The 15,127-nt window shown below is 42.3% G+C and overlaps 1 long non-coding RNA gene across 1 annotated transcript in view; it reads left to right on the top strand.

Annotated features, from left to right (window-relative positions):
* Positions 1-10,849, top strand: part of LOC139819770 (uncharacterized) — a 55,192-nt gene extending 44,343 nt beyond the window's left edge. Inside the window, exons 2-3 of the long non-coding RNA XR_011733811.1 lie at positions 4,874-5,017; positions 10,575-10,849. This is a non-coding gene — a long non-coding RNA (uncharacterized lncRNA). The remainder of the gene's footprint in view (positions 1-4,873; positions 5,018-10,574) is intronic.
* The last annotated feature ends 4,278 nt before the right edge of the window (positions 10,850-15,127 follow it).

Genomic DNA, 15,127 nt, shown 5'->3' with positions numbered 1-15,127 from the left:
GTTTCTTATGTTCACGGCGAAGAAATAGTCGTAAAGATCAAGATGGATCGGATGATGAGATAATGTTAATCCGGCCTCTTGTTTTGCGAAGATTCGTGGGAAGATCCTCTGTCGAGTAAGCCGAGACGCGATGTGAGGTTACCCAAGTCTTGTAATATCGATGTGCTGTGTTAAACGAATAAAACAGTAATTGGATGACTCATCCAATCTGTAGAATTACTCGAAATAATCTGTACGCATCTATATATGCACGTTGGTATTTTTTTTTGTGTAAGTAGACGAAGTTTGGGTAATTTGGAGTACCCTAACCCTTTTTCAAGATAACTTGAAAACTGTTAAAGATAACTGAACTTTGTTTTCGCTGAGTTGTAATGCCAAATTGTTTGTTACAACATGTTCCTAACAAAATTCGTTTATTTTTAGTGAGTTAAATGTTATAACAAATTTTTCTAAGGTAGATTTGATAATTGATGGTTGGTAGATAGAGTAATTTGGACCATGTTGTGCAATGCAAAACACTTTATTAATCTTGCAAAAAAAAATAATTTTTCTCGTATTTTAAGCCATATTAATAATGAAATAGTCTGTAATAATTATTATATTATACATATATATATATATATATATATATATGTATATTTATTATATTCTAATTTATTACAAATTATAATTTTTGTACTCTTTGTAACAATGTCATATAAATATATGTAACATTTTTAAAATTTTTACTCATAATGATATATACTTATAATGTATACCTACTCATGATAATATTATTACTCCTGAAAGAAAAAAAGTAGGGGAGACCGGGGCTAGTCGTCACACTTTTCAAATACTGATTTAAAAAAAAATGTTAACAATATTTTATAACATCGTATACGACTTTGTAATGTAGCTACATCCTTTAGGTGTGAGAAAAAAAATATTAGACTTGTATATATTTATACACAAAAAAGTTATTTAATTCTAAGCAAAACCGCGCAAATATGACAACTTACCCCATACCCAGGGTTGGTTGTCACATGACTCTGGATTGATTGTCATGTATCTTTCACGTAGAGGAAACATACGACAAATAGTTCCTGTTTTAATATTTTATTAAAGTTAGTGCCAGTTTTTGGTAAATTTAACTTAATAATATATTGCAGCATGAATTAAACGAAAAATTAATAATTTTCATAAACTTTGTAATATAATTCTCGTCAACTTAGAGTAAATGAAAAAATAATTTTCATAAACTTTGTAATACTTTCATAAACTTTGAGTATCTAAATAAAAGAATAATAATTCTCATAAACTTTGAATCCCATCTCATTTGAGACAACTTGCCTTGAATGGTCATTTTGAACAAAGAAGATTATATTTATAAACTATGTTGCAATGACGGTTAATTAAATACAGGAAAAATTATCTAAAACTATAATAGATCTTATGACCAAAAAGAAATAACGACTAGTAATTCCAAAAACCAACGAAACAATAAAAATAGAGGCAAGAAAAATTTACTCACGACCTCCAATTTTTAAAAAGTACTCGTAAATATTACATGTGATGTTTTTGAAACGAGCTATTTCGTACACCCGACTAACACAATAGGAGCAACCTACACTATAAAGAAGAATATTCCACTCAACCTATTAAGTAAGATATAAGCTTTATGACAACTTACTCGTGTGACTTCTAGCCCCCTGGTCTCCCCTACAAACTATCTCAAAATTATTTAATATCGCTATTTTTACCTTTTTATCGTACACAATAGAAATGTATACTATATATGACACTTACTAAATAGATTACACTAAAGTTCTATCTTACATGTTTTACATGTAACAAAAAGTGACTAAAAATCTGTGAAGATTGACTGCAAAATAAGAGTTTATATACTAATCTTAGTATCGCAGTTAAGCGATACATACCAAATCTTTAATTTCAATGATTACCTTTATGACACGTTGTGCTACGCTGCCGCTTTGTACGTTAAGTTAGCCAGCAGCTAGTAATTCCACTAAATTGTAACTTAATAATCTAGATATCGTGATGGTTCACGTTGTCTCAAAATACCCAAACTTCCTCTAATATTATTCTTGTATCTATCGTTAAACTCCGTAAGTAACGTTGTTTCACAAGCGGCAAAAGTAGACAAAGCAAAACACTTGTCGATCCGAGATGCGAGTACGCAACTCGATATGTAAAACCGGTAGAAAAATGCATTTCGCGAAATGCACCTCGAGCCTCGAGCGAAAAGATGTTCCGACCGTTCTCGAGGAAAGGAATACTATGGGGGACATAAATTTCGCATGCGGAGGAATCAAGTGGTAGGTACAATGTATCGCGGCAGGACTATACTCCGGCGGGGTTCTGAATGATAAATGGCCTTCAGTGGACTGGCTAATGAGTCGACTAGACTGACTTGTACGACTCCGCGTTGGATTTTCCAGGCGCGAAGGACTGCGGGACTCTCCGGGTGCCGCTACCGGGGAGGTGACGCTCGCGGGAGTAGCCGTCGTATCATCGTTACGGGCGCTCATTATTCAAACTTACCGCGTTCCATCTATCTCAGTTTTACATCGCGGGAGGATGTGAGCTGCGTGACGATGTCGGCGGCTCGGAATCCCCCGGCATGCATTATTCACAGTTTCATATTGAAATTGCACGAGGGGCACACACCGCTGCTTCGCGCGCGCGCGCGCGAGGAAATGGAAACGCATTTTATCTCTCGCCTCGGCGACAGCCCGTCAAAGCCGCGCCACGTGACAGACGGCCTTGTTTCCACCTACAAATCTACCTGACGTTTCTCGCCGGTCGCTACCGAAAAGCCTCGGCGAGAGAGAAACGAACGTGAAATTTGGCTCGCGTAGCGTTTGCGGAGGATATAAATCATCGTAATAAATAGAATGCGATAGATGTATATCGTGATGTATTTATTTCGTCATTCTTACACACATCTTGCACCAACGTGAACATGCGGCAAATAGAAACCGAAAGTAAATATCGCAATTTCGAGAATTTCGACGCTTCGGAAAACGTCAATCATATGATCTCTTTTTTTTATGTTCAATAAATTGCTCCGACGACATTTGTTCGTCGCCTCGATAATAATATGTACATAAAAATCGTCACAATAAACTCCCAGTTTCACATGCGATTGCGCAACCCCCATCGGTCATTCCTTAGCCCCACGGTGACGTACATCCATTAACTCTAGTGTCCCCCTAGTGACGTAACGCCAAGGTGCGTCCCCATACCTGTTTCGAATAATGCACGCTGCGAACAATGACGTGTGGTGATGTATGTGGGTTACGGGTCGAGCAGCTGTTGCTCTCGACAACTGGTTCCTCACACTCCCGTGGGCGCTCACAATGTCACAATGACGTGTGAGCACTTGTGACAGCATCGTGTGGGTACTACGTACTACATCGGAGTTTGTATTACAAGCGCTTGGCTGCACGCAAGGGTGGCGCGACTCTTGACGCTCGCGCTGCACAACATGCGCATTTCCAAAATACGGCCCGACGGGCGTGATTAGCTACTTTTAATCCGGCCGATGCGTATACGCTTCTCCGATCCGAGAATTAAAAAATATCGCACGCAACTGTATATTACCATATGTAACATTTCGTTATTATAATAATAGTCTGGCAATTTTTTTTTCTTTTAAGTTATTTACAAGTAAATTCATACAAGTCCTAGATTAAGGTCTATAGAAAACAACAGAAACGCGCGCGCGCATATGAAGGGAGAGAAACGAGAGAGAGAGAGAGAGAGAGTCATTGTTAATAACGTGGACGTGTTGGGTTGGGGAGTCAATATCATCGACGACACGTCGACGGTCGAAATTCGCCTGCCTCTCGCCAACCCCATCGAGACGTATATTAATCTTACCGGCATGTATAACACGATACCGGGCGATAAGTAGTCCAATTTGGCAAGATACGTCACGTGAACCCATCCATGTCGAACTTGGCGCACTATACGCTTTGTAAAGCCTCGGCGGCTTCGCCCTTCTCGACACCCGTGCGCGCGCGGCGAGGCAGGGCCGTGCTGTGTGTGCAGCCGGCGCTCGTATTCGCCTGGCTATCGAGTCTGGATCACGTCACGTCGCGTCGGATCGCGTTACGCTCTCGACACTGATCGGAGATTAGCGCCGCCAAACCCCTGCCACGTTGGCTCTTTCTCTCTCTCTCTCTCTCTCTCACTCTCCCTTCAATCCGCACCTCGTCCCTACACTCCCGCGACGCTGCGCCTGCCTGCCTACCCGGTACCCTATCCACCATCCCTCGGATTGCATTCAAATCACGCACAAAGAGCTCAACTTGAGAGCTCTTCTCGTAACCGCACTAGTGCCGCGCCTATCTGACAGCCGCATCTAACGGATTTTTAACGACCTTTTGTTGGCCGAAAAAAGAATGCATATAAGCTTCCGATAGTCGGCCGGGATACCCGCGTCGGCCCCCGTGGAACGAGACAACGCACGGAAACGATCGTCAGATAACATCCGAGCATTAGGTACCTTTTGGCGTGTCCTCGGTAAATCCGTGCCACGGTGACGCACGGAAGGGGAAGGGGCAGGAAAAAAAGATAAATATTTTACAGATTATCCTCGCCAATGCTAATTTAAACTACAGTTACCGTGAAATTGAAATCGTGATTTATTGGTGGAGGAGACACAATTTATCTTTTCTTCTTTCCTCTTTTTCTCACTTTGTCCCTGCATTCCATCAAAATATCCTTGACAACTAATGGGAAGACATTATGTGTCATTCGTGTAACTGACGCAGCGAAACTAATCGAAACGCAAAAAGTCTTTACGCTTAACGTCAGCCTTACAAAGTGTCTTAAAAAAACTGTATAACTTTTCTCTTTTTTTTTTCAGCTAATGAGCCACGTAAGCGATGGTCAACAGTTTTCGAGAGGACCAGCGCGCAGCGGGGCGCAATCGTGAACCGTAATAGGGGGAACGCTTTTGTTTACATGGCTGCGAGATCGGGGAATCCTGAAATTCAATTGTTGTCGACAGGTACGTAGCTTTAAGCACGGCCAGTGATAAATGACTTCTACCGCGTGCCTCGTCGTTACCGCCTCGTTCCGAACTTCCTTACTCCGGCATAGTTCGTTTAACGTCACGTCGGATCTTCAAGATGGCGCTGAGTACAGGAGGGAACGATTTTGCGAGAGTCGTTAGCACGGCACCGAGCCACGCCTCCTTCTGCGAGAGAGCGTTGCCTCCTTTTCCCGTACCCGTACTCGTACACCCGTACGCGTCGCGCTCTACAAAGAACGGCTGAGAGGCACTCGAAGCGAGACCGAGGGAATCGCTGGAAAGACTCGTGAAACAAGAAATAATCACCCTATTATCAAGAGTTTAACGAGGCTTCGCCTGTTATTGAACATCGCCTATCTTCCGACTTTCCCCGCCTCGACGACGCGACGCGCTCCAGGGCTATCCGTGCCCGAGGGGGGAAATATGAATTTTGCTTCCTACATCTCGCCGACGCCGACGCCTCGCTTACGACGTGATACCTCGCGACTTATGAAAATATACTCGCCGCGCGCGATGTCACGCGCGCCCGCGCGAAAAGTAACGAGACCTTGTTAATTTGAACGTCTCTTTCTCTCATCTCCCACTTTTCTGTGTTTTCCGATGTTTCATTAAAAGGATCCTGGAGTGACGGCAATTACCGACATTTACAGGTCCCAATTTCCTTTGAATTGACTTTACAAAATTGAATACTCACTTACATGGTTAAAGTACGTATAATAGAAATAATATGCGGGATGACAAATTTAAGACTAAGAACTTAAAAAAATTGAAAAAAATTGCATTTGATACTACTTGGTGTTGCACCTTTTGTACCTAGAGCTATCAATTTTCGTCTGTATTGTCACATAAATTATGTATATTATGTATATTAAAGCGAACGTTTCCATGAACTGACAGCTCTGGATACAAAAGGTACAACACCAAGTAGTGTCACAAATATAATTTTATACTTCTTGTTCTCAATCTTAATACCATCCCGCACATTATTTCTGTACGTATTTCAAACATGTAAATGGGTTTTCAATTCTGCAAAGCCAATTCGAAGGAAATTGGAACCTGTAAATGTCGGTAATTGCCGTAACTCCTGCAGGATTCCCTTATTAAGCGAGTGCCAGAGACCGTGCGTAACCGTGAGGAGTTGGACGTGAGAGATATACGAAATAACGTACGTTTCCAGCGGAAGTAAAATTGACGATCGCGTGTTTTAAGAAGCAACATTTGCTCACGGTAATATCATGGCAGTGATCGTTTCTCTTGTCCACGAAAGAACCCCCCCCCCTCTCCTCCTCCTCCCCAATAAAAGCCATCCGTTCGCGTGAGAAGTGAAAAATGGTTTCCAGCTCGCCGCTTGTCATACATCATGTCGCTTAATATGCCACTTTGTTAATTTCTGCACTTGAAGCTATAATTAATGCGCGCTGAAATGTAAGACTTGCGTGAATGGTAATCGTTTTTCTGCTATAAAAACCCGGCGGTTTCCGTTCCACCTTTCTGTTACCTTCCATAAAAACGTAAGTTCCGCAATCATAAATCACTTTTAATCAACTTCCGTTTTGATACAAGAGCTCGTTAAACGAGCGCCACGAATGTGCTGGAATTAATAATGCGATAACACCCGGTTACGTATAGGATCGGTCGAGTCGAAAGAGAGCGAGGAGAAAAGAAGCGTTTTCGCCGCGTCGCGTCGTCGCGCATCACGGAACGTATCTGTTATTCATAATTTAGGACAATCTTGATAGCGAGCAACATCGAGACGGCGCGCGGATAAAGATAGATCCGCGTATCATTGCAAAATCAATAAGCCGGCGAGGAGTAAAAAAAGAAATCGTACACAATTCGTACCACTCGTTACCGTGAGTAATGAAAAATGGCTCCGAGCTTAGATGGAAGCAGGTCGCGTCGGAAGAGATATAGATAGGTAGGTAGGTAGGTAGGCAGCTATGGGGAGGATGATAGAGTGGGCCTATGCATTCGTCCAGTAAATAGCGTGATTGATCGATATTATATTCATAACAGGCAACGACTTGTCATCAATCATATCCCGTCGCGCATAACTGCGGGTCTCTGTAATATACCTGCCCGGCCCGGTATAATACATTACGCCTCCAGTCCGTATTCCAGTACACCGGGTGATCTAGAAACATTCTCCTTACGCCTCCCGCGGAAAAGCGAGGCACGCTAGAAAATTAATGGCCTTAACAACGCATTGTAAAATACGCTGCTACACGTGTTCGCTTTTTAACGGAACCGAGGCCACGGTTCCTCCTCGAGGCAACGTGGTAACGGAAAATTACATCAAAAAAATTATTTAATATGGAGCCTGCAGTAATCCTTGCGCACTTAAATACTTACGTATGTATTTTTTATTTATTTATTTATTTATTCATTTATTTATTTATACGAAGGCGCACAGTTACGCCCGCGTCACGCGCTTGCGTTCTGGCCGCGATGGGTTGATGCGTGACAATGGGTCCGGTGCTGACACGGTAGCCTTCCCCCCGCTGCCACTCAAAGCCTCTCAGGTAACGCGATCCCGGCAGCCTAAATAAACAAGCTAGAATAAATAAAAGCTATTCTAAATGTCAGTTCGGTGTTTGCCTAGCTGTCACGGAAGTGGAGGGCACTCTCAGTCTCAAATGGATATCGAATCGGCCGTTTACAGCCCTCTTCTTTTGGCATGCGATAGGCTACCGTTCTACACGATGGCGTATGAACGATATTTTTATCATCGCCGCGCATTACGGCTCCCCCAGATTGGCAACGCCGGGGATTAAGACTCGGGCGAGACTGGGGAGAGAAAAGAATTTGAAACGCACTGTATCTGCTTAGAGAGAACACAATTTGGAGCGTAAAATATTAAATCTTATTCCTGTTTCGATTAATATTTATCACATTAGCATATCGACGGATATAAAATATGCTAATGCTTACGAAAAAAAAAGAGAGAGTGAAAGAAATAATGAACATCGCGATGTCGCTTTTACGTATGATTACACGAAGTTGGATGGATCGAAATAAAATTTCCTAATTAATGCGCGCTTCGTAAATAACAGGAAGCGTCGATTTCACGAGTCCTTCAGCGATCGGGAGCAATCGCGAAAGACGTCCGGAGATAAGCAGACAGGCGGCTCCGGTGGAAGAAGCAAATGAAATTGACAGTCGACGTTTGTCTGCGCGCTCCTCTCGCTCGTAGTCTCTCTGTAGTCTGTCTGTCAGCATGACACCGAGCGACGCCTTCTTTATTATACATTCAATTATTAGGCGCTGCGCATGACAAGCGCTATTGCATATTTATATCTGCCAGCCGAGGCGAGCTCAGCCGGATAAGGGGGTTCCTGACAGCCCGTCACGAGCATACGTTAACATTCTTAATAACGTACCCGGTTTGTATACGTCCACAGACGTACGTCTGTGTGCGCGCGCGTGCGTGCGTGCTCGTGTGCGTATACGCGGAGAAAACGTACACGTACCTACACGAAATGCATGAAATGCACGCACACGCACACTCGCCGCGCTGAGACACGAACGTGTAAAAGCCGCGCACGGCAGTGGTGTAATTTCAATACACGAGGAAGCTATCAACCTTTATAACCTGTTTATTACGATAATACCGTAAATTTGCATCGCGTGTTCCACCGTAATCGCTTGCCGCGGCGGATGTCATATTACGTTAACTACAGTAGTTAAATAGGCATCCGGGGAATAGGCCCAAACCGGCGTACCCTGAAATTTGCGCCACTCCCGGTTGTACGTGGATATTGGTTTCGGGGACGGGCTTAATGAATTCCGCTTCGAATTTTATATGGCAGCTTGTTTAACACCTGACCGATGAGACATCTGATCGATAAATCAGCGATAATTTTATTTACATATATATACAATATACATATATCAGGTATATATCAAGTACATACTTGAAATTCAATCTGGGAATTATACGGGAGTGCGGGCCATGTTTTGCGTTATGTAGCGTTTGAGAGAACTGAAATAGAGAGGAATTCATGTATGCGTTCGATTAAATCTAACGCTCACCTGCAGCATGTTATTACAATCGTTCGGACATGCTCGAGGCGTTGCGAATTTCGTAATGGATGCGATACAGGTTCCTCTTGAGATTTTTTTTTTTTTTTTTTTTTTTATAAAGGAATTGAGATTCCATCACTTGTACATAATATATGTACCGCGTTAAAAATATTATCAAAGACGCGTCGCGTCCGCGAGATAAAATGCATGCCGATACAGTAGCGTTTTTCGTCAACAAAATGCTGAACAACGATCGTATATCAGACACCGCCCACGGCGACCGTGGACTCCATAAAGAGAACAAAAACTTTCTTATTTTCCCCCGTCCATGGCCGCCTGCTTTGATATACGATACGTTTGTACCGTGTCGGCCGGGGCCTTCGAAAGCCGACCATCTACCGTAACAGCATTTTTATGCTAAACTGGTCGATGCAACTGACAAGAATTGACAGAATTCGGAAAACAGCTGACAGCTCGCCATGCCAGCCACTCCTCTGTCCGCCGGCGGTAAATTTCAAACCGCCTCTCCCTTCTTTTTCTCCCGCCGCAAAACGAAATGCCCCGGTCCATTTCTACCACGTTCGCAGTCCCGCCCAGATAGCCTCAAAAATTATGATTAAACTGGAGAGGAAAAAGTAGGGGGAGAGAGACCGCGAGAAGTACGATGTTAAAATCTGGAGAGTTCCGAAAAAACATAAACTGTTTAAATATGGGCAACGAAGGAAAGATACGCCACGTTAATAAGACGGCTCTGAAGTCGCTAGTAAATCTTTAAATTCATTGTCAGTTTAAATATACAACGTTTCTGCATTTTTGCTTCGGTATAATCATCGCAAATGGCATTCGTGATCTTCCATTCAACGTATTATTTATTCATTTGTCGCATGCATTGCATATGCCACGTGTAAGTATTTCAAAACGAATTATCGCCGTGTCATAACAGTTAGCTTGCATTTATGCTCAATCGGCTCGTAAATAACGCCTGCCGATTGAAAAGGAAGAAAAAAACCTAATTCAACTTAATCGCGCTATTACATGTCAGCGTACAATTTGCCACGCCTAAAGGCTGCGCGAGACGCAAGACAGATGTGACTATGTCATCGACTCCGGTACTCCGCATTCTGCAGCAGCAGCGGCTAAAACAGCATTATGCCTCGCTTCGAATAGCTCACCGTTGTATATTATATACCGGCTGTTGCATAACATATCGCCTTGTCTATAATTTGCATGGCTTTACGAGCGATAGGGGAAAGAAATCATGTAACTTGAATTGTCGTTACATTGCTACCTACGCGCGTGAAACGTCTACGAATCTACTCGATAATTGCCATTCGATACGCAATGCTTGCGTTAATCGCGTTCAATTGAGGGAACTATATAATGTACATGTACAATGTGTACGGCTGTTAACGCCTGTTCGCTGATCGTCGTAGACGTCTCCACCTCCGTTTATAGTGTTTACACGGACGGACTATTAAAACCCTGGCAATCTGCGTCTCGCGCGATATAGGTATCGGTAGACAAAAGAATACATTGGGAGAGGAGCGCCTTATGACGGATACGTGTCTGTATCGGGTTATCAGCGGCGTCTCAGCATCAGACTATGGCATCGTTATGGGCACGACGTTGACGGACGGCTCTCTTACGCACGGTTGACGGGAAACACAAATTGTGGGCGCAGCTGCGCCGATAGTAATCAAGAAACACGGTAGGTAGTGGAGTAGAGTAGCCAGCTAATAATTCTCTCCCTCCCTCCCCCTGCCTTTCGTCCCTCTCATCAGCCTCTTCTTCTTCTCTCTCTCTCTCTCTCCCTCTGTCTCTCTTTCTCCTGTCGTGTAAGCTTACACGCACACGGCCCACGGGTTATAGACTAGGTAGAGATGCGCGAGAGTGAACGAGACAGAAACGATAGAAGAAGGGGAACAGGATAGAGCTGGTGGCACTTCACAGGAAAATGATGTTGATCCAGGTCGATACCTGTCATCCGCTGGTCGATCCACTGCCGAGATTGCTCCTAGCCTCGGATTCGCCTCGCTTTACATTGATATTCGTATGTCCCCTGCCTGCCTCGTATATCCGCGTACAATGAGGGCCAACTGCGTGACTCCACTATGGCCGTAGCCATGTGGTAGTGCGCTCAAATACAAAGTTATTAACTACACGACCCATCAAAAGTCATAGAAGTAAAAGGAAAGGGAAGAAATGATGTAGAGATTCATAAAATAGAACGATTACCGTGAATCACATTTACTTTGCTCATTTTCGCTGTAAATAAATAATCGTACATATAAAATATATGTAACACAGCATAACGTCTTTTAATATTCGGCAAATAATAATAAGTCTAAGCTTAGATAAATATTGGTATGATCTTTATTCATAGGAACGTTATACATTTGTGATTCATCAATTACGAGAAGTAGACGCATCGTCAGACACGTGGAGGCGAGTTGAATTTATCATTTGAATGACGCGAGTAACTTTAGCGAGATAATTACCAAGATTATATGATACGAGATGACGGCTGGCGCGAACATTTCGCAAACGCTGCCACCGTCAATCCACTTCTGCTTACTCTAAATTGTTATCCTCTAACGGCGCGTCGAGCCAAACGGTTAATCCGCCGAACCGTATCTAATTCCATCTGACGCGGTCTTTCATTTGATAGCCCGTTCTCTCTCTCTCTCTCTCTTCTTTCGCGCGATGTCCGTGTCAACGTGCAGACATTCTTGCGAAAGAGCCGCATTACCGGGTTGCACAAGCGTCATGCACCGCACAACGGCGCATATAAATTTTCAGCATACATTTACATTTCTTGGCAATCGTTCGAGTAGCCGATCTCGTCCCGAATCTCGTACTCTTTATCATTTAAATTGTATCTTCCACACAGTCTGTCACATTCGAGTGAGATAATATCAGTTTATGTAAATACCCCCGAAAATCGTTTCCTCGGACATCATTATTGAAAAATATCCCAGAGATGCATACGTTTTGTTATACGGGAATGAAAATGCCACCGGTGCCGGTGATGAATACGGACGGTGAGACTCGACGATAGGGCGGAAATGGTGTACGGATTAGAATGTAAATTAGCTTCGAGTGCCGTCACAATGCGACCTAATCTCGTTATGTTTAGGAAATATGATGCTGACGGAGTGCTTGTCAGTCACTTTCGGTGATAGGGAGGCGTTGCTTATTTTTTGGTTGGGGAGCGGCGGTTGGAATACGGACCGGGGGAGATATCATTATTTATGCTGTAAGTGTCCTCGGAAACTTTTCTTTGAGCTAACACAAAAGGTAGATTATGTGAATCATGGGTCGTCTCAAGACGGAATATTAATGAAACACGCTCGTAAAAATTCAATCATGGCACTCGTGAAAGAATAGACAAGTTCTAGATTGATCATCGATGAATTTACTTTAACAGAATACACACTGTAAGAAGAGTAAGATTTTTTATTGTTTATAATATTCAGTCCCAGGTCATATTATTAGACGCATCTTAATTTTTTACAATTCATTGACTTTCCATCACCAGCTTTATGACCGTTATCTATTATTGTTGTAATTCATCGAATTATGTTAAGAAACTATTGTGCTGTGTGTGTAGAAGATAGTAATTTGTTTGACGTATTTTACTTGGAAATGTGTGGGAACGGGTGAAGAGAGAAGTGGCAAAAGACGTGATTACCACAAAAACTCAGCTGATTGGTAAAATTATTTATGTCTGGAATCATCATCACAGATGCAGGAGACACAATCATTCATTGATAATATGCCAAGGCAAATCAAAACTTTAATAACCGTCGAAAGCGGCTTGAGACTAAATATATAGAGGAGACCCGGAGCTATGTGTACACATTTTACGCTTTTTTCAAGTTTACTAAAAAACTAATAAAGATATTTGGCTAAAATTTTAATGGTATAACCTTTCAACCTTGCTATTAAAAAAAAACATAATTAGAATTGTTCTGTTTATAATTAGAATCGTTGATCTTTTAACATTTTAAAAAGGCGAATTTTTTAAGTGGACAAGTCAAGCGTAGACAGATAGCCCTATATGCGGGGCTATGCTGTCCACATAATAAAAAACATTATTTATATTAATTTCTATACTTATTTATGATATTATTATTTATTATTAATATATAACATTGAAAAAACTGACTAGTCGTTGGAGTCAGAGAAGTAGTAGGCACTTTGTGTAGATTTTTTGACAAGTTTCCTGCGTAGAGCTGACTTTTCTTTATATACGGTGGCATCAAACTGATTTTGAGTCCGTTGCAAAATCAATGTGATAAGTTTCTTTTGTCCCCTCAATTCTTTAATCTTTTTTTTATTTGGGGCCTTTACTTTATCCTCAGCAGCGTTTGAAATAGCAAATACTCAATAATTTAAGACAAACTCATATATTTAACTTGGCGTGTATTTTTAAAATAAAAATTTGGTGACAATTCTTGAATTGCAGGGTCAAGTAGTTGCTCGTAGGTCACTTTTTTACAGTAGCGAATGAGAGCCCGAACATTTATTCCAAAGTCTAACGCTGTTTTTACGAAAAAATTCTCGCTCAATTTTTATTCTTTTAATCGCTCTAGATATAATTTTATTAGATATGTCTACCTTATCCGTCTTAAGGAAAGTCTTTCTTTCGTAGTTACGCACTATTATCTATTTATAAAAGAACAATTCGTCATTGAAGTGTGGACACATTGCCCCATCAAAAATAGGACAGATAGCCCCGACCACGTTTTTCAGTCTTTAACATGTTGCCAATTTTAGATTATGCGAAATTAAGATTTAACGCTTCTCACACCTGATAACTATATGTTAATTGATAATATTATGAATTGCTTACTTTAATTTGAGTTAAACTACTGTCGCACAGCAAATTTTTCGACCGTCGAAAAATGTGAATAATTGTTTTCGCTTTTCTTTTAACGTATATAGCGTCTGCGAGAGGCATCGAAAGAAAACAAACAACATTTAAATATCTTACGTAGGGCATTTTTTAACTACTTGTTACAATGGTAAAGACATCTGTCTCTTAAAACTTGAGATAGCAGTACTGTGGACACATAGCCCCCGTAGACAGATGGCCTCGCGGTCTCCCCTATATTGTTTGACTACCTAAATATTTGACAAAAATAAATAAATACGCATGATTATTACTATCAAAAGTGTTTTTTCAGGCATGTAAATATAAAATTATTAGCTTTTTCTTTTTCCAACCTGAATTCTATTAAAATTAAAGTGTGTCTAATAATATGGACTGTATCAGTTACTTATTTCGAAGCGAAACAACGATTAGCGAAAGACAAGCATTCACAGATATAACGTTATTAAACGTTTTGCAGCCACCACTGCCACCAGTGACGCGACGCTTGAATCGTTTCGCTTAAAATCGTTCGCTTCGGCCGCGATAGAAAAATCCAATTTGCCCAGGTCACGACGGGCGTATATACGGTATAAAACATGCCTGTCAGTGGCGCGGAAACCGGCTTCCACAAGAGTCGGTAATGCACGTGTCACGTGAGTGGCATAAAAGACAGGAGTGATGGAAGGCTAAATAGCAACAGTGACCGAGCGGCCCCGGACTGTCCCTGTCCGCGGTGCGGAGTCACTGCGGCGCGACAAGTTGACATGTTTACACGGAGGCCGCACGCTGATCGCGCGCGCACGGGCATTAACAAATACTCTGTTACCCGCAGCAGGGCAACAGGATACCATTCTACACGTGTACAGGATGTGCCGAAGGGAAGTTCATCGGGGACAGGTGGCCGGGAATCGCGGCGACACGCTGACAGGCGACTCAACTTCCGCCGCGTTTGCCGCCGCGCTCGCCGATTAGAATGGAACGGAAAAAAACACAGGTCCGAGACGAAAAACTAAAGTTGTCGGCTTAATACTTAATACCTACCTGGGCCCGTATCCGTTCCTGCCTACCGACAACTGTCGGTTCGATAAGTGTCGTTGCGCAGGTTTTTCATATCGTGTAAAAGCTGCGCAACGACACCGACAATTGTCGGTAAGCGGATTTTAGCGGAACAGAATACGGCCCCTGAG

This window comes from Temnothorax longispinosus, chromosome 9 (assembly GCF_030848805.1).
Source record: "Temnothorax longispinosus isolate EJ_2023e chromosome 9, Tlon_JGU_v1, whole genome shotgun sequence".
NCBI lineage: Eukaryota > Metazoa > Arthropoda > Insecta > Hymenoptera > Formicidae > Temnothorax > Temnothorax longispinosus.
This window is presented reverse-complemented; position numbering and strand designations above follow the sequence as displayed.